Source organism: Haliotis rubra, unplaced genomic scaffold (genome assembly GCF_003918875.1).
Source record: "Haliotis rubra isolate DU_JTF1 unplaced genomic scaffold, ASM391887v1 Scf1260, whole genome shotgun sequence".
NCBI lineage: Eukaryota > Metazoa > Mollusca > Gastropoda > Lepetellida > Haliotidae > Haliotis > Haliotis rubra.
The window spans coordinates 211,282-232,892 of NW_025765182.1; the positions used below are offsets into that span (position 1 = coordinate 211,282).

General features: G+C 37.9%; 1 long non-coding RNA gene across 1 annotated transcript; it reads left to right on the top strand.

The window, feature by feature from the left end:
• The first annotated feature begins 384 nt into the window (after positions 1–384).
• LOC124266531 lies at positions 385–20,921 on the top strand. Its single transcript, XR_006895783.1, has 3 exons — positions 385–395; positions 5,360–5,365; positions 20,841–20,921. It is a non-coding gene; the product is annotated as an uncharacterized LOC124266531 (long non-coding RNA).
• The last annotated feature ends 690 nt before the right edge of the window (positions 20,922–21,611 follow it).

A 21,611-nucleotide genomic window follows, 5' to 3' on the forward strand; every position in this document is an offset into this window, starting at 1 on the left:
ACTTGGCGATATCTACTAACAACAATTTTCATTGGATAATAATCAACCAATCACGTTTCGCATTATTTCAGCGCTCGAAACTGCTCGAGTTGGAGTCAAATTTACGTTCTGGCTGTGTGGAAAGAATTTAAATAGGTATTACAATATCGAATCCAACTAGTGATAATGGTTATCAAAAGTCGAAACTAAGGTGTCAGATTTGATTTTCGATAAATCGAAACGAATCGTTGTAGTCCTAGACACGAGGGGCATGAGTTGATGTACCCTCTATGTTTGTTTGTTCTCTGTGTCAACCTATAGGCCCCGAGGGAACATAGTACAGCGTATCTATCTTACCGCACACCTCAATGTAAATTTGGAACTGTTTGAAGCACGGTACCGGATCATAATAAGATGTACCAGGGTTAAGCAATTAGTAAATACCGACAATCGCTAGATTTTCAGATGACATAGAATCTAGCAGACGACAAGAATAATTTAGAGTTACCTCCCTTCCACCTATATATGCATTCGCTAAACATCAAACTTGACTCAATTATTCGAGATAAGCACTACTATCACGAAGTAACAAATGAACTCCCATAGTTCGGCATTCCCAGCGGGTAACATAAAACGTTTATCGTTTGTAAGCAGGGTACACTGAAAATAATAAAAGAGGGCTCGGCCAATCAGAAAACGACACTTATGTGTGAGGTAAGATAAGATATATTGTTGAATTTGTTCAGTAACTGGTGCTAATCAAAAGTGTTACTTATCAATGATCAATTAATGATCATCAGAAACTTGTGTTTAATAGAATGTTCGGTAAATATATAGACTGCTAATAGTTGTTACTTGTCTGTCTACACTACGATCAAGTCCTCATTTGTGATGTCACTGCTCTTGTTTACTCGCATGTCGAAAAACATATACTGAGTCAAAAAAAAAGAAACTTCACTTCTTTCTTCAGGGCACTATAAAAGAACAAGAGATGGTAAGATAGTTAAATTGTTATTATTTTATTTCTGAGATCTGTATGATGTACTCGATACACTGACAGTGCCATACTCAGTTCCATTAGGCTACACCGCCGTTCCAAAACATGGGTATACAGAATGTCAAGTCGCAAGAATAAAAATGCGAAATTTCTAAGTTCAATATCGTGTATGGCCGCCCCGCGCATTCACCACCGCCAAACACCGTCTCCTCATCGACTGCCTGATGCTTGTGAACACGTGGTTGGGGATTCTGCGCCATTGCTCTTGCAAGGCAGCGCCAAGTTCCTGCAAATTCTGAGGTTGGTTCCTAAGACCACGAAGACTTCTCCCAAGTGCATCCCAAACGTGCTCTATTGGATTAAGGTCAGGGGACCTCGATGGCCAGTCCATGACGTTGATTCCAGCGTTTTGAAGGAAATTTCGTGTCAACATCGCGGTATGCGGCCGAGCATTATCATGCTGGAACTGTAGACCTGGGCCATGAGCCGCCATGAAAGGAACGAGTTCAGGGGTGAGCACCTGGTCGCGGTAAGCAGCAGCTGTGAGGTTTCCACGGATGACCAGAAGTCGGGAACGGTTGTTCCCACAGAAAGCACCCCACACCATGCAACTTCCGCCCCCGAATCTGTCGACTTCCTGTACACAACATTGGGCATACCGTTCACGACGTCGTCTCCAGACTCTATGCCTGCCGTCCGCGAATCTGAGGGTAAACCTGATTCATCGCTAAAGACGACTCGATTCCAGTCTCTGGGTCCATCGGAGGTGACGTTGGGCCCACAGCAGACGTTGACGTTGATGAAACGGCGTCAATATTGGCCCACGATATGGACGTCGAGAATGGAGATTGGCAGCCCGCAACCGATTTCGAATGGTCTGTGAGGACAGTCGACCTCTAAACATCTCAGCCCTGGTTCGTGTAGCCGGCAGAAATCTGTCACGTAGGTGACGTAGGACGATTTGACGGTCTTCTGCTCGTGACGTCACACGTGGACGACCCGACCTAGACGATCAGAAGTGGTGCCAGTTTGTTGTAGACGACCCTGCAAGTCATATACACAGTACGACGGCTGCATCCCATTGCTCTTGCGACGTCAATAACTGATCTTCCCGCTTGCAACATGCCAACGGCACGTTCACGTTGCACATTTGACAATCGTGGCATTTCAAGTACCGTTAGAACTGTGGTTTAAAAGTGTTTTTTCAATTCTTGAGGCCAATGCAAACACGTGCATATGAAGAAAACTTCGATGCGAAGATCACGTGATTGACTGCACGTGCAAAACCTGATTTGGCACCAACGTCATTTGCACGCAGGAATGGATGGGTTTGAGTGGGTTTTGCTAACGTTTTTCTAGAGTCGAAAGATAGGATCCCATTTCGGATACATAGATGTATCATCAGAGAAAAATTATTCATTATTTTTCAAATTACATTTTGTGAAGTTTCTTTTTGACTCAGTATATTTTCTAGGTATAAATGACATAGATATACATTGACAGGTTTTGTGATTCAATATTATTTCATTTGTTAATAGTATGGTCATTATTATTTCATTTGGATTGAAGTGTTAAATATTTCTTTTCTAATGACAGGGCCATCCATATTGTTGTGCCATTGCCATCTACAACATTACGGAGTTCCATGGTGGAGAAAACGCTCTTGTCCTGTGTGTGTGGTTCTCTGTTGACATAAATTTGCGTAGTTTACTTAGGGTTTACCCGATGTGCCATACAACTATGTGTGTCAAATCTTCAAGCAGATTGGTTGCGGTCGGGTGGCCAATGGTTCAAAACGCCGGAAGCCCGGGTTCGATTCCCAACATGGGTAAAATGTGTGAAGGCAATTCTGTTGTCCCCCGCCGTGATATTGCTGGAATACTTCTAAACGCGGCGTAAAACCATCAGTAACAGTATCAGTAAGTACTTAAACGGTCATATGATAGTGTCTTGTGTGCAATCACCATGCCTCCTTCAAGTGCTTTATCTATTATTACAGTTAAGCTAATGTTATGAGAGTGTGTTTTTTGTAATTTATATTATATTTTAGACTTGACTGTGTTCTATTTTGCTGGTTCAAATGGGATTCTTAAACCTTTTGTCACGGCAAATTTATTAACCGTAACACTAATTATAAAACTATGGCTGGCACTAGGGTTATATTTCCCACATTAATTAGCAAGATTCTATGTTTCCTTTACAGCATTAACACATTTCATTTCAATGAATTTTGTAAAAGCTTCTTTGTTTTAAAAACGCTGCAAGACTCAGCTCTGCCATGGAGTCCTGAGACTTCGGCAGTCAAACCAGTGTTTGATATAGTAAGCAATGTTTACATCATAAGTGTATGCTGGGCACGACATAAGCAAAGGAACCGATTTTTGATGACCAAATTGGTTGAAGTCGCCTATTGAAACAAAAGGTAGCAAGATCCCAAAGTCTGTCTGGGAAAGCAAACAGCCTTTTGACACATATAGTGTTCATACAATGTTTTTGTATATACTAAGCAGATGTTGTAGGAACTTAATGTTACTGTTACGAGTTACCGTTCTTGTTTCACAGCCTTCATACTACATGATGTAATCTTTTGTGAGGGACGCGAGTATCCAAAGACATGTCCCGGAACTGCCAATATGAATACTTCGAAAGGCTAAATGAACAGATGCATGACTGGGACTTGAATGTTTGCTAATGGTACAAGTTGGCGAGGAATACTCTTCCTAGCCCTAGTATTATCAAAAACTTGGAAATTGGCAACATAATGCTGTTAGATATGATCTTGGTCATATCTGAATATATTACAGTTTACAATCAATGTCATAACCGATTTAAGTGCTGAGGAATATTTTTATTGAAGTACTTCAATACTTACGAGCAATTTGATTTGTCGCGCGTAACATTTATCGATAGGGTACGAGTTTCTTGGAGATTACGAAAAGGGCTAGTGGTGACGAATGTCTCGGAATACAAGCGTCATTTTATAAACAATGAGATTGGTATATACTGAAAACAAGGTGTTGGAGCTTACATGTTACTGCTGTAACACACAGACAGTATAAGAGTTATCATTCTTGTGCCACAGCGTTCACATATTTCAAATGGTTTCTTGTTAAGACAACATTGCACTATGGCTAGGTGAGAGATGCAAACCAGGTAATCAGCATTAGCCACTGAAGCGTGAGCCTTTGTTCAAGGGGTATAGTCTGTATCTACAAAGCGACACTTATTTAAGATGTATGCAAAGCGTGCGTGTGTGTGTTGTGTGTGTAATGATGAAGCAAAAAGAAACAGCATTTTCAGATAAAAATAATATTTATTAACATGTTAACCTTTTGACAGAATCTGGCTTGAGTGAGGGGACACCTATTTCATACTTTACTTGATGGAATCTTTTGTGGGGGTAAAATAGACTTGTCCCTGAACTGTCAATATGGAATCCTTCGAATAGCCGAATGAACAGGAATATGACTATCGCAATTAGCTTTACCGGAATGGAATTTTTGAATTGGTGAGGAATGTAGGTGCATCTGTCAAAACAATATACAGTTTCAATGATTGATGTATTCTGTTTTACTCTCAACCATTTTGTATTTGAAATTAAACACTTTTCTCTTTATTTCCTGCTTCCAAAACTCCAAGGCAAACACGCGGCACCCAACCAACCGAGCCAACCAACGCCTTGTTCAGGAAACACAGGGATAGCCTAAAGGAAAGAAAACGATTGATGTTTGATTTGTTTACTACATTCATAATGCGTTGCCCAAATCTCAGACAACACTTTTAGTCCTATAGTCCTACGGTTTTGCTATAAGAAACATCGAATGTTTGTTAACGTTCTGGCTGTTTTGAAAGGTAATGTGTTACGACCCCAAGGGAAAACGTTTGGCGTCTCTTCTTTATGGAGAAGAAGAATTTATTTCGGTATATAGGCCATTGGCCCGTGTACAATAGATGCAAAGTGGTATATGATATATAGACAATATGGTTTAAACATATACATAGATATATATATATATATACATGGCTCTTCTAACATTGGATAGAATTCCTTTTAGATAGTGCATGTTTAATAAATATCTTTGCATGTTAACAACTTATGATATTTGCTTAAAACAGATGGACAATTAAATTCTGGTAGGTATTTGCTTCTTAAATTTGCATATGCATCACAGACAAGTACAAAATGTAATTCATCTTCAAAATTATAACGGTTACACATTTGACATATTTTGCTTAACCCACTGTCATCTTGACATCTTACGTTACATAGCAGAGGCAATTGTTGAATACGTAATAAGCATAAATAACGGCGATATTCCTTTAGATGTACATTAGAAATGTAGTATTCAACATCCAGTAATGACTTTAATGATTTGTAATAAGATAAATGTGCTGATTCATTTATTTTGCTAAAAATATTTTGCTTTTCAGAATCTACAAGTCTTTGTTTAAACATAAATACAAAATCATTTACACTACCAACTTCTTGGCTTACCCACACAAAACCAAATCCATACGTGTTTAACAATATTCTTATATAAGATGCCCAAGTAATTCTGCTACAATCTCTTCTTTATGAAGAGTGAGTGAGTGAGTGAGTTGCTTTTTGCACCTCTTTCAGCAGTATTCTGGGGTACAACAAAGTGCAATACTCATTTGAGAATGCAAGCTAGGACCCTAATGAAAACTTGTACGTCTTGAAAAGATATTCCTATACAAGAACAGAATGCATAGTTTTAAACCAGACGTCGTCTTCTGGGAGGAGTACTGCAAAGCTTTCTATAGATGCAAAAAATCCGGTGATCAGTTCATATCACTTTTATTAACATTTTACCATTGAACAAGGGCATATTATTTTGCTATATAGTGAGAGACTGACCACATCTGATGTTGACGTCATTTTGGTACAAGACCTTCCTGACCTGGCTACCAGAAGACTTAGAGACTGATATTTTTTTTTATATCTGTAGGCTTTACTCCCTCAACATGACCTTTGCAACAATAACTCCAGCATTAGCAAGCAATAAATATGTATTTTGTATATGTGACCAGTAGCAAGTTAAATATTTTTGTCTGAGCAGATCTAAACGTTTTTTTAATAGTCGATCTTCTAGTACAATTTACAGAGCCTTGTGGAAGACAAATGAGCCTAGTTTTGCAAATACAAACCTGAGGAATTTCTCCTTTTCCGTACCTGCACCATGTAGCAAAGTGTTCGCAGTTTTTGAAGGCTATGTCATATTCTCGAGGCTCTGTGGACAATGCTCTTTCTACTATCTCATGTTGTTTAAAGGGTCTGGAAACAACAAAACACTAATATTATCATTTGGAATTCAATTCCTTGGTACTAACGAAGACGATGAAAAGACCTCAATAACTAGATATCAACCGTTTTACAGGATTTAAAAAATGAACCGTTATTCTAGGATCGTTACAAGGAGTAAATTTTACTTACGACGGTATCAATCACTGGTTTGTCTGGTCCAGAATCAATTACATAGATGTCACACCATCTTACAGCTGGAAATAAAATGAGCTCTGCATTGAACACCAAACAAAACTTACTTTAATTTCGTGTCCTTTGAGTTGTTCTTGTTCACTTTGCTGTTTCCAACAACGTCGAAAAACGCATCTTGCTAACCAGTCCTTTAAGTCGAAATGAAACACGTTTTGCATTGGCGGTTCTGGTCTCTTCCACCACAGTCTCCAAGGAAGTGCACGACTTCCTCGCTGCCTAAAAAACACATGGCGAATACGTTATTAACAATTATTACCAGATATCTATGCAATATTGTCAGAAATTATTACCTTAATGATATCATATGTGGCATTGGTGTTCAAGAAATAATCTTTCAGTAAAGGTATCTTCAGGTTAATAAAGAATCTACGTGTTTAAACTTTTTAAGAGACTCAAAGAATAGATATTTACACCTTGACACATATGGTTTTGAGACTCACAAATCGTGTTTGTTTCTCCGTTGTTCAATGGGACACATGCTACTTTATGATGACTGTCGGTAAACAATCGAGTCTGGACCGGACCATCCTTTGATTAGCATTATAAGGTTGTATAAACCATGACAGCGATCATGACAGCCTGATCCCGTTAGTCGTCTCTTAGGGCAAGCCGGGCTCTGAGGATCAATTCTAACTCACAGGCAGGACATGTGCATTATGATATCCATTGAATGACGGAATACTAGATTCACAACTTCACTGTGTTTTACCGTGAATCGGTTTATTTATTTTGAATACTAACAATTCCATGGATCGATGCTCATGATTTAAATCACTGGATTGTTTGAGCCAGCGTGATTATTTACAGACCTCTGTGATATATCTCAATTATTGCTGATACAGCATTCAACAAGAAACAAGCAGACAAACAAAAGATTTTGTATATTGTTACACTAAACTTACCAATATACACAGCCCAATGATTGATCATTCCTCGTTCAAACTCTAAGAGGTCACCTGGCTGTAGGTTGTCGGAAGTACTGTCTGGTTGTGTTGCTGTACTTCAAGAGACGTCATTTTCACTACCCTTAACTTGTGAACTGGATCTTCAAATATTGTTTCTGAAACGCCAAGAGTAAATGCAGAATATTCTTCTTCTTCTCGCATTAGCATGCAAACACACAGAGGAGCCCCACAGTCAACGACTAGTGGACGATATTGTCCATTAAGATCAATGAACATTTACAAAGTCAAGCTCAAATAACAACGAAAACGAAAACGCATCTGATGTCATCCTAAATATTGCTAATGACATTAATACTGAGTTTGACATTGTCACTTTCAACACATTTCATTTGCTGTATCACGATACAATTTGGAACGGAAATGCCTCCAAATGCCTATTACTATGCTGGAACGGAAACGTTTCCAAAGGCCTATTACCATGCTGTCATAGTGATGATATGTCTGTCTCCATAATGTCATAGCAGTGTTATGTCTGTTGACATGATTTCATAATGATTTATATCTGTTGTCATGATATCATAGTGGTGTTATGTCTGTTGCCATGATGCCATAGTGATGTTATATATGTTGCCATGCTGTCATAGTGATGTTATATCTGTTGCCTTGGTGTCATAGTAATGTTATATCTGTTGCCTTGGTGTCACAGTGATGTTATGTCTGTTGCCATGATGCCATAGTGATGTTATATCTGTTGCCATTATGTCATAGTAATGTTATATCTGTTGCCTTGGTGTCATAGTGATCTTATATCTGTTGCTATGATGAGATAGTGGTATCATATCTGTTGCCATGATGTCATAGTGATGTTATTTCTGTTGCCATGCTGTCATAGTGATGTTATATCTGTTACCATGCTGGCATAGTGGTGTTATACGTGATGCCATGCTGTCATAGTGGTATTATATCTGTTGCCATGATGACATAGTGGCGTTATACCTATTGCCTTGTGTCATAGTGGTATTATATCTGTTGCCATGATGACATAGTGGCGTTATACCTGATGCCATGCTGTCATAGTGGTATTATATCTGTTGCCATGATGTCATAGTGGTGTTATACCTGATGCCATGCTGTCATAGTGATGTTATATCTGTTGCCATGCTGTCATAGTGATGTTATATCTGTTGCAATGCTGGCATAGTGGTGTTATACCTGATGCCATGCTGTCATGGTGAAAGTGGTTATACCTGATGCCATGCTGTCAAGCAGTGATGTTATATCTGCTTTGCCATGCTGCGGCATAGTGGTGTTATACGTGATGCCATGCTGTCATAGTGATGTTATATCTGTTGCCATGCTGGCATAGTGGTGTTATACCTAATGCGATGCTGTCATAGTGATGTTATATCTGTTGCCATGCTGGCATAGTGGTGTTATACGTGATGCCATGCTGTCATAGTGATGTTATATCGGTTGCCATGCTGGCATAGTGGTGTTATACCTGATGCCATGCTGGCATAGTGATGTTATATCTGTTGCCATGCTGTCATAGTGATGTTATACCTGATGCCATGCTGACATAGTGGTGTTATGTGTCTCCATGGTGTCATAATGATGTTATGTCTGTCTCCATGCTGGCATAGCTGTGTCATGTCTGTGGCCATAATATTTTTAGTAATGGGTAAAGTTTGACGTAGATTTGTTGTAGTATTAAAATTAAAGTGAAATATGTTTGCAACCGAATGGCCGATAATGTATATCGATTGATTGATCAACTGATATGAAGGGCAGTGATTTCATCTTGAGACTATGGCATTTGCTGCTCCCACAGAAAACCTGAGTTTGATTCCTCATATGGGTATAATATGTACAATTCTGTAGTCGTAATATAGTTGCTGCTTCCATTTCATCAAGATAGCAAGTTTCACCCTTACAAGCTCAATGTGTGTATATTCAAAACACACGAAACAAATATACAAAGCAAATTCAGCATAAAATAATTTTCCATAAGTCATAATGGAAAATATTAACATACTGTTTAGGGGCTTGAAATATTGGGGGTTGAAATAGAGAATTGCCATACAGTGGATAAGAAAAGAAAGGAGGGAAGAGAAGTAATATGCAGTAAATAGGGAAATGTATACTAGTAAGGCTGACGATGCAGTAAACTGTCAAGTAGTAAAACCAGTCTACCCTGGGCCATTACTGTTTTTAGTTTACATAAATGATATCATTGATAACCCTCATACCATTTCAACAAGTTGCCCCCGATACCATAACGTCTTAGCTTATGTATAATACCTTTATGCCAGACCTTGTCAAAAGCCTTACTTACGTCACAAAATACAGCCCTAATTTCCTTACCGCTATCTAATGCACCCGCTATAAAGTCATACAGGTACGTTAGTTGATTAACCGTTGAATCGCCTGGCATGAAACCGGATTGTAAGTTTGTAAGCATTTCATTATCCCTAAAATAATTAAATACATGTTTAAAAATGCATTTTTCGAAAATCTGTGCAACACAGCTTGTTAGTGCGACAGGTCGATAGTTAGAGCACTCATTTGTACTGCCTTTTTTGTGTATAGGAACAACTGATGCCTCCTTCCAGATATCAGGAAACACTGTATTCTTTTTAATGATAGATTAAAAACTTCAGATAAGGGAACTGCTAATTGTCTAGCATTCATTTTCAGAAATTTATTGTCAATACCATCTGGGCCTGTTGCTTTAATGATATCAACAGAGGAGAGAATATCATGGATTTCTTGCGGACTGAGTGTTAAGTCACATAATGGGTTATCTACCTCTAAACGAATTTCAGGAATATCCATATTAGGAGCAGCTACTCTTGCCTGATCTGCAAAGAAATCATTCATAATGTTTGCTATATCAGCATTATCATCATATAGTTTATCGTTATGGATTATCGAAGGAAAAGTATTAATATTGGTGGTGTGTTTACTTTTTATATAATTCTTAACTAAACGCCACCATGTTTTTGTACCATGTTCATTATTTATTTGTTCATCAATTTTATTCATGTACATCTTCTTTGCATTTCTTACCGCGGATATAACTTTATTTCTACTCAATCTAAAAAGTGCCCAGTCAGATGATGAGTTACGCCTTTTTGCGATTTTATGATGGCGATTGCGTTTACGAATCAATTTACGTACCTCACTATTCATCCAGGGGGTGTCCCGGGGCTTTATCGTAACGACCTTATTTGGAATATAACAATCGCATAATTTAAGAATTGCACCAGTCAAATCGCTTGCGATTCTGTTAATATTTTCAGAGGCAAAGATAGCATGCCAATCAAGAGTATATAAGGCATTTTTAATAACGTCAAAATCAGGTAGAGTATAATAATATATTTTTCTCTTGCAATTAATCGATTTTACAATCGACTCTTTAATGGTGACATATACAGGGCAATGATCACTACATACAGAATCTAAAACACCCGATTTTAGTACAGCGCTAACACTTGAAACAAAACAATTAATGTACTAGAACTGGGTGTAATCCTTGTAGGTTCAGTTATAAGTTGTGTTAGTCCAAATAGCAGTTGTAATTGATTAATTTTATAACTTGTGTCTGCAAGTAAATCAATATTAAAGTCACCAACTACAATTGTGTCCATATTAAGATCAACAGCGTTTTGATAGAATTTTCGATTAAATCCCAGTAAGCTTCTGTTTTGTCTGCCCGATAGAACGTTCCTATTAAGTAATTCCGTTTTTTACATCTTACTTTTATCCACATCGCCTCAAGCCCGGCTAAAGTTAAATTCTCCATATATTCAAAACTCATTTTACTTTTAACGTACACTACGACACCCCCGCCCCTGCTCTTTCTATCATTTCTGAAAGGTGAATGGAAACCCGGAATTAAAATATCATTACTACTTATACCATCATGTAACCATGTCTCAGTAAGACATATGACGTCGTAGGTTCCGAACTCTGCCTCAAGTATGTCAATTTTATCTTTAGGCTACGCACATTTACGTGTATTATGTTTAGTTCATTATTTTAATTGACCTGGGTGAGGATGAATATCACCGCAGATCAAGAGAATAAGAGACGCTACCAAGGTGACTTTGGCATTGTATAGGCAAAGAATAGGAAATATGTTTAAGCTTGTTGGCAGATTTGTTTTGAATGTGACAAACAAAAGAACCCACCACTTGTCTGTACTGTACAATATCAATCATTGTCGAATAAGTTAAACGTAAAAACTTGGGTGGGTTCTCTTGTGAGAAAATAGAACTGATCTAATTTCCGACATACAACTGAAAAGCCGTTTAATTGTGTAAGCACGAGATAAGCGGACTTTCCGTGCTATCAAAATCAAAGACGGGTCAGTTTTGTGAACATGTAACGACAGGAGCAGGGATGTTTCGGATAATATATTACATCAATGGTAAGTTAATTCATTATTTACAAAATCATTTTATAACAGGATATGCTGGTAGTTGCCTTACTATTTTTATATGTGTCTGTCAGTGAAAACGTTGACTGTAAACACGGCTGCTCCATGAAACAATACTGGTCAGTCCAAACAAGAGTACAGAATATACAAATATCACAAACGGAATCCCCCCCAATGCACAGAGTGTCTGTGTAAATCCTCTGATAGAGAGGGGCGGTGGGGTAGCCTAGTGGTTAAAGCGTTCGCTCGTCACGCCGAAGACCCGGGTTCGATTCCCCACATGGGCACAATGTGTTAAGCCTATTTCTGGTGTCCCCCGCCGTGATATTGCTGGAATATTGCTAAAAGCGGCGTAAAACTAAACTCAGTCAGTCTGATAGAGAACTATTGAAAAAAACACAAAAAAATGTCCTCCGTTATAGAAATAACATTAGTATACACAGTAATTTCTACATCTAAAGGACATGCGATCCACATAGAAACACATAAATGTATGTTCACTGAAAATATATTTTCAATCTGGCTCAACACTACATGTTTTAAAGCATCGTAACGTTGCTAATACACAGGGATGTCATGCTCGCTTTACACGAAGCACGAGATGCACGGACTTTCCGTGCTAACAAAACTATCAGTGAAAACAGGACCGCAAACACAGGTGCTCCATGAAAACAAAACCGAGCAATCCAGGCAAGAATGCGAAATATACAGATATCACAAACGGAAACCGATTACAGGATGGAGTGCCTTTCCAATGCTCAAAGTGTCTGTATATATTCCCTGATGGGGCACTATTGAAAACTAACTTCTGTTATAGAAATAACATTATTATACACAGATATTTCTCCATCTGAAAGACATGCGATCCACATATATCCACATATGAACACATACATGTATGTTTATTAAAAATACATTGTCAAACTGGCTCAACGCTACATGTTTTAAAGTATCGTAACGTTGCTAATACACATGGATATCATGCTCGCTTTACATGAAGCACGAGGTGCACGGACTTTCCGTGCTAACAATAACCTTGACGGACCATAGTGTTATAAACATGTAACTGTATAAGTCGTAAGAATTCCCAGTGGAATTGTTTAGAGCAGGCGTTTACGGATAACAATGAACACATGAATGTTAGCACAACTGCTCCATGAGATAATACAGGCCAATCCAATCAAGAATAAGAAATACACAACTATCACAATCGGAATCTGACAGGTAAACTTTGATGTTGAAAGTGTTGTTGGAGTCACGCTAATCCGCTAGATGGTGTTGTTTTAAGATGTGCGATAACGTGAGCATCGCGTAAGGCGTGAACATAGTTCACTCAAGTGTCATCAAATGATCAACATATTTCATTCAATTTGGGTTCATAGGAAAGAACTAGCGGTAGATTGCATTCCATTTCGAAATTGGCAAATGCACAGTTAAATCAGCGATTTCTTCCCACATCTCGTGGTGGAAGTTACCTGTGTGTTGGAGGATTTATGTACAAAGTGAATAAGAGGAAGCGAGCTTGCATATCCTGGAAGCATCAATGCCTAATATCTTGTCAATGCCTAATATCTTGTCAATACCCGATACCAATATGTTAGTAAGAAAATGAAAGTAAAATAAATATATCAGATCCGATTGATGTACATCACCGTCAGGTAATATTTAAGAATTGAATGTCAGTTTGTGTGTTTGCACTGAAACATGAACGATGTCAAAGCGGTGTTCAAACTCGTGTGAACGAGCGAGTTTACGAGCGAGTTCACGCGAGAGTTTGAACAACGCGGCTTTGACATCGTTCATGTTTCAGTGCAAACACATAAACCGACATTCAATTTTATAATTTCGCACTTTGAAGTTTACACATACGTTTTCCACCCACTTGTAGATGATCATTGTTTAGTGTGTTTTAATACCTGTAAAATGTTGTAATGCCATTCGGTTCAAGAACGTACGTATTGCAGCGATGTTTGTATACACAGCGATTTCTTTTTACACATGTATCCCAACCCTTGAAGAAATAGTTCTCAAAGTATTCGATCTTTAAAAATATAACAACAAATTCGTTATGAGGTTTGAAACTGCTTCAATAAGTATAATCAATAACAGTATCAAACAGAAACAAATATCAGAAGCAATAACAATACCATTTTAACAAACTGGCATTGTACCTTTTCACTTGTAAATACCTTGTTTGACCGCGTAATAATATACTGACCGACTTCGAAGTTGTGCGGCGTGGCGAATAGGAAACAGATCTTGTTGTATTCTATTTATTTGTGATTGTTTATTGTGAAATTTATTGAGCAGTTGTTAAACAGACCTCGGGGCAGAAAACCGCCGGATGAACCCGCAAACTGCGAGACATTAAACTCCTGTGAAAAGGAACAATGTTCAGCAATCCGTTTGGTAGTGACATTGCCAAACTTGGGGTGACTTGAAACAGGTTCGTTCGCGAAATTGGTATCACCAATTATTGGGGGTCCTTGAAACCGAAGCGAAAAACGTTCACACACGTATGAACGGTGTTTACACAAGTATGAACGATTAGAGGGGTTCAAGAGTAATGAACCTCGAAATTTAGACAGCGAGTATCCTGGGGAAAACCCGGAAAGTAGTTCCGGCAAAGGTTCACATGACCCAGATCGGTTCGAAAACGTTCACACACGTATGAACGATGAACGATTTGAAGGTTCAAGGGAAATGAACCTTCAAATTTAGATCACATGACCGCTGTCTCAACCAACCAACGTTCGGGAATCTGTGTAAACTTCAAAGTACGAAATTATTACCATTTAATAGATTTTGTTAACAATTCTAACAATTTGTACATGTCAGTAGAGTACTGTAAAGTGGTTACCATTCGTAAAAGAATGCCTAAAATGAAAATATAAGAAATGGACGAAATATAGTACTTTTCTGCTGGTGTCTGAGCCTTCAACCGCATTATCCGGATTATCGCCTTGTGAAAACACGGGATTGTTTACTATTTGTTGTATTGGTGTCAGCCCAGTGATGGGATCTGACCATAATGAAGCCAAACAAACACTGGAATTTGACTTTATTTGGAAATTAAAATGAATCAGAGATGTTATTACAATTTACCGCACCGGTTATTACATAATTTGCCGCAGTTTGGTGCAATTTACGGCACCTTTCTCTCAGTTCGAATGATAGAAATAGCCCAAAATACTTTGTGTTGTTTTTCATTCATTTAACTACCCAATGATGGGATCTGACCATGATGAAGCCAAACAAACACTGAAATTCGACTTTATTTGGAAATTAGAAGGAATGAGACATTTATTACAATTTACCGCAACCAGTTATTACAATTTACCGGAGTTTATTACAATTTCGGTTCCTGCTGATGTTTTCTAAGTCTGTGTTGTGATTTTTATCAACCTGGAATTCGACCTCTTTGGAAATTAGAAAAATTCAGAGATGCCGATGTTTTCGAGGTCCGGGTTGTGATTTTACAAAACTTAGTCACACATTTTAACGTCATGAATGTTTCTTTTCATAATAGGTACAAAAATGTATTTTATTACGATTTACCGCAGGGGTTATTACAATTTCTCTCAGTTAATGTTGTTTACCAGTTGCCGCAGTTTTATTACAATTTACTGCGGTGCAGGTATTACAATTTGCCGCAGTTTATTACATTTTACCGCGTTATTACAATTTACCTCGTAACAACATATCCAGTTAAAAATTCATTGAGTTTGATTATCAGTTCAATAACATGGAGTGTGTCTTAGTAAGGTGAAATTTGCGTTAAAGTGAATTGTATAGTTTTCATATAATATGTTACGTCTCAAATGTCAGATTCATTATTAATTCAATCACATATCATAAGATGAAAAGTGGATTGTAGAGATTGCATATAGTACATGTTACAGAAAAGAGTGAAAAGTTTAAATCAATCATGATTTCTTTCACCAAATGTGAACTGTTACCATGGTGTATGTCGATGAGACGCTACTATTCCTTCGATAAAAGATGTGAATGTAGGTAAGAGGGAACATTTTAAGGGTCGACGTAGAAATTTCTTCACGTAGGGGTCTTGTTGCAATTGTGGATTTCAATTATCTGGCAATAGGACCACAACCCAAGACCAGCCACTAGAGTCATTCATTTCTAGTGCTGTGTCCTACGTCCAGGGTTAACTATGCCCACACTCAAACAAGCCATCGAGACATAAGGTGGCTTCTTTTGATAAATACGTGTTTCAAAATATAACCCAGAAGCTCCACTCGATTTCAACAACAGTATAACAATCAATGGCAAGATACTGACAAGCAGCACTGTTCCAAAATACACATCAGTTGAAATACATTTACACAGAGACGCATAGTCACGCAGTTTTTGGTACCTATTCTGTAATTCTGGGAGTGGCAAACACGAAATAGGGCCCGCAAGCTTAGCTTAACTACACCGAGACCTTTGCGTTGTTTAAACTTCCGGTGACAAACAATGTTTCATACCTTTTTTCGAATGGTCTCGTTGTTGTCCAGTCGACAGTATAGAACTGATAATCTTTGCAGAAATAACAAATTTCCGATCTAACAACCCCCAAATTAACCAACTATTACGACTGTCATTAGCTGTGACAGCCAAGCATGGTTGTACAAAATCATATTTGGCGGTTGCGCAATTTGAATATATGCGTGTTACTGAAAAATCTGGTACCGGAAGTAGCGCCTCACGAGACCCAAGGCGGGTCTTTCATACCAACGGTTCCCTCGCCTTTAAGATCCCTAAAAGAACACGTGTACATAGCTAGCAAAGTTTAGCTCTTGACTTCTGATCTATCTGTGTAAATTACATTAAGTCATCTCTACAACTTACATGGTTCGGGCCTCCTGCAGTGTTAGTTAGTGAGTGCGTTCCTTAGCGGGTACACACCGTTGAGTCAACGTTGACTTTGGTTGTTTGGTTGATCAACCTTTTATAAACGTTGATTCAACGTTTATCATGCGACCAAAGAAAAATTTGTCGAGATTCGGTTAGTTGTCAATCGTTTTTTCAACGTAAGGAACCAACAAAATGTCAACTAATTGCTTCCTTGGCAAATTTGATACATAATTTATATTGGTAATAGGCATCCAACTTGAAGCAACTATCATTTCTGAACATTAATTTCACACAAGATGCAGATCGACCTAATGACAGATATAATCTAATATATTGTTTGATTGCATCTATCAACGGATCCGGGAATATTACTGTGAAATCATGAATTGAAAATGATAAAAATCAATTAGTTTTAGGTATAAAGTCACAGGGTTATCCGAATTGCATTAAATTTGATATTTTCCAACAAAACTGTCAAAATTCGTAGGCAATTGCCAACAATTTGCTTTTCAAACACATGCCAGATGTTGACTTTTCGATCGCCCTCGTTTGGTCATATATCAGGACATGCATACGCAATTATCGTGCGCAAAGGCAGTTGTTCCGTTGTCAGTTCGGCATTTCACTTTGGCGAAGTTCAACGCAATATCGTTCTATTTTCAACATCTTCACGGCATGCTGATGTTTATTTGGTAAGCATTCCATTCATGTATAATGAAAACGTAGAGATGTTGTTTAAGTCTAGCAGGTCAATGTAGCAGGAAGTCGTGGAAGCCCGTGCTTTCCATGAACTTGTTTTGTTATATTTCAATATATTTGCATGCATATATTCCGCATTTTATTATATAATCGAATAATATTTCCTATCGCACCCATCATCTGATTTGAATTTTGCAACATATACATTTTAAATAATCAATGAAGTAAAATGTATATAAGGGACTGTTCAGGGGAGAGAGAGATAGTGGTAATGATGATTTTGTTGGGGGCCACCCATTTTGTTCTAGGGGAGCAAGGGGGTCAGCAATTTTATAAGGTTCTACTATGTTTATAATGGTGCTTTACAAATTATGGGAAGGGAGGGGCATTGATTTTGTACATGGCATGCAGAGGTGGCCACCTTATTTTGTACATACATTTAGGGGAGGGAGGGAGGTTAATTCACTTTTTTTGGGGATGGAGAAAGCGAATCTTTCTAAGTTCATGCAACGAAAATTTAAGCATCAAAAATGTCTTGTGCAAGTCTTTTGAAGGGTTACATTTGTATATAATGTATTAGAACTTTTACTTATTTACAAAATGTGTAACTTCACCTATGACTCTTTTGATGGGACAACTAACAAAACTGCACACAAAGACTTTCATTCTTTATAACAACTTGGTTTGAAGGATGTGATGATATATATCTCTTAATGCTTAAAATGTTACATTTAAAGAAGTAATTTAGTAGGAACATTTAATTATTAAAAATAAGATTTATTTTTAATGAAATTTGCAAAATCTCATATTCGAAGATAGGGTTGAATTAATTTCGTGGATCACATAAAAGAGAACAATGCTAAGAGTAACAGGTTTTTAAACATTTTCAATTGTTTGCCAGTATCTCCAACACAAAGTTTGGCAGAAATATGATAATGTTCTTTTTATTACCATCCGCTTATTTTCATCATTTAATGTGAAAATGGCTCTTTGTTACAATTTATGACTCCTGTTAGCAAAATTGCTACATCATTACTCTCCTATTTCATTTTGAATAATCATTTCAAAGGAATCTCTAAAAGAAAACTAAATCTGACCAGAATAACAACAAACTTCCCTTGTCTTGCAGGACAATGTCAAAACAATTTGATGTCAAGAATGAATGTTGATGGACAAAACTTAAAGTTTTCTTTTTAAGAATAACAAGGTTGTATTCAGTCATCTCTGGTAAAGTTAATTAATCAAATGCAGCATTTTCATCATGACCATAGCAAATAATATATGACAGTGAAAAGAATCGTCTAATTCATTTCTAATTTTATAGTGTAATTGAATAATCAACTTATAATTGAGGATTTTCTTTGAAAATGTTTTAAGAAAACTTCCATTCCTTTAGTTAAAAAAATATAAATTATTTTACACTAATATAAAGTAACTTTTCCTCATATTTTGTATGGATGCTGTTCATATGCATGTTACATATGTTCACACGTCAAGTTACAGCAGTGAAATGAACCTTTCAAATGATTGATTAAACAAATACTTGAATCATTTCAAGATCAAACATATCTTCCATATGAAATTATACATGTATTTAAACGATAAACATTTCAGAATGTGTCCTATCATTCATGGGAATGAGATAGGAATGCATCCGAAGCAAAATTTCAAGAATGAGTTAGGAACGTTTCTGAAGTATCCACCTGGCCACCAGGCGAGGGAGTGGCAGAAGGAAGAGGAGCTAATAATTGCTTTTTCATGTGTTTACGCGACTTAAAAAACAACCTCGAATAAACAAACAAAGGAACAAACCATTTTCAACGTTAATAATATTTTAAGCTTCAACGTTGATTCCATCGTCGGATATCTACGTCTAACAAACTTGCATATATACAACCTTTCTTTCAACGTTAATATGCTTTTCAAACTTCAACGTTGACTCAACGTCGGATATCTACCACGTCTAAAACTTTCATATACAACCTTTTTCTCAACGCTGATATTAGGTCAAACGTCAACGTTGATTCCACGTTGGATATCTACGTCTAAAAAACATTCATATACAACCTATTTTCAATCTAATTTTAACGTTGAGGACCAACCTATTCTCAACGTTGAACTCGTTGAAGCAGCAAGTTTTACGCTGCTTTAGGCAATATTCCGGCACATGACTGCAGCGCGTGGGCAGCTACTGGCTAAAGCGTCGGGCTAGGTCATCCAGCGAGTTTGAGGTGATCGATCGAGCCCACCTGGCGACCCGGGTGTAAACCTTGGAGTCAACTTTATGTGCAGACCTTTCGGTGTTGTCACAACTCTGTGGGTACAATAATAACCCCTGTGCACTTAAAAGAACTTACGAATCCGCTGGTATATGACCAGATGGTGGCCACATGAATACGTGCAAACACCCAGTTGCGGCTACAGCAACGTGCAGTAAACATGGACAAAGTACTGTGACTATGTGTCCCAGTCCACCCAGCTGTAAATGGGTACCTCATAAGGATGGGAATGCCACACTAACTCGGTGCGCCTAGTGGCTGCAAGAGTTGTATGCTCCCCAGGGAGTTGAGATGGGGTATGTAACACGCGTCTTCCGCATAACTGGTGAACGTTTTAACTACAAGGCTACCTACGCGACAATTCGACAATACGACAACGCTACAATCCGACAACGACACAGTGTCCCTTCTAGGTGTCCATACTTTGATGATTGTGACTACAGTAAACTGGGTATATATCGTGCGGTGGAAATACATGTTCTGTAGCGTAATGACGTTACTTAAACATTTATCAGATATTTCAGTTGTAGTAACAAATATTATTTTTCCATTCTTCATCGTTTTCTAGTCCCTTCGTGCAAGAAGAAATCAGGAGCTACCGGGTTTTCTGAAGAAACAACATGCTCTTTAACTTCACAAAGTGCAGCCCACGGGCGACTGTGCAGAGAGACAAAATGTGGTGTGACATCTTAAGTTATGGAGCCATTGAAACAACGGTGACTCTCCTGGAGAAAGATGACCCTCCTGGAGAAAGATGACCATGACCTCGTATGTTACTTGCTGTCATGCACATCCCCGACTCATCTAAATGAGGACGAAAAATTGGAATGTGCCAGTCACATAGTCAAAGGACTGTACGAGCTCTGTGACTCCATCACCTGAACTTGAAGCCAAAACTTAAACTGTAATGAAAAACCCGCGCCAGTACCTGTGTAAATACTTAAATTTATATCTATCACATTTTCTCTTGATCTGAATATATGTATATATGTATATATATAGGCATATTTCCCTATATTTTACTAACTGCGACGGAACTATCCCTTTTCAGTGTTGGCAGAGGTTTGCAAAGGGGCAAATTTATATAGAGCAGCGATGACATTAAACGTTGATCTCCTTTGCATAACACATTCAGTAATATTTCCAACAATTCATATATTACCAGAAAAGCATGCTTACTCGTAAAATCCGGCAAAACTTAGAAAAAGTACGACCAGCTGCTGAAAACAATAGATCAGACTATAGATGGTAATTAGGTCGCCCATACAGGTATGGCGAAAAGACCGTCGACTCACCTGGCATGAAATGCATGTGCAACCTACAGGTATAAGGGGCCATCTCAAAGTAAGATATTTATGCTTTTCTTCACGTAAGTGTGAATATGTCTCATCTATTGATTAACATCTTGCGTGTCTGTATTTCATAAAGGTTTATGCGAAGAGTATGATACTTATAGAAAAGCTTAAATCAGCCATTGTATTAAATGTCTCAAAATATTGGTGGCATGACTCACCCGAGGATCGACAGGACTGGATGTTATTTGTAATTGTTTAGACACGCCGTTTACTGCCCCAGCTTAATTCTCCCCGTCCTGGATTTGCATTAGTAGAGACGAACCTCCCTGTTCGCTTCTATTTTTATTGCATGACAGTTTTGAACCTTCGGTAGCAAACCCTATAGCTTCAGTATTAAAGTTATCATTTTTACGTCAGCTATCAAGTTTATAATGAAGCTAAGTCCTTTGTAATATAATATTATCGCACACTAATTTGTATAGAGTCGTGGTCTGTTTAAAAATAAGTCTGGACTTTGAAAATAACGCGCATTGCACTTTGCACCAACTTGTCATCCGTAAAGTCCCTTTTCGTTGTTTCTTATCTTCCAGCCACTGAGACTGTAGTTAGTCGAAGTTAGTTTAACAGATACTTCACACTTT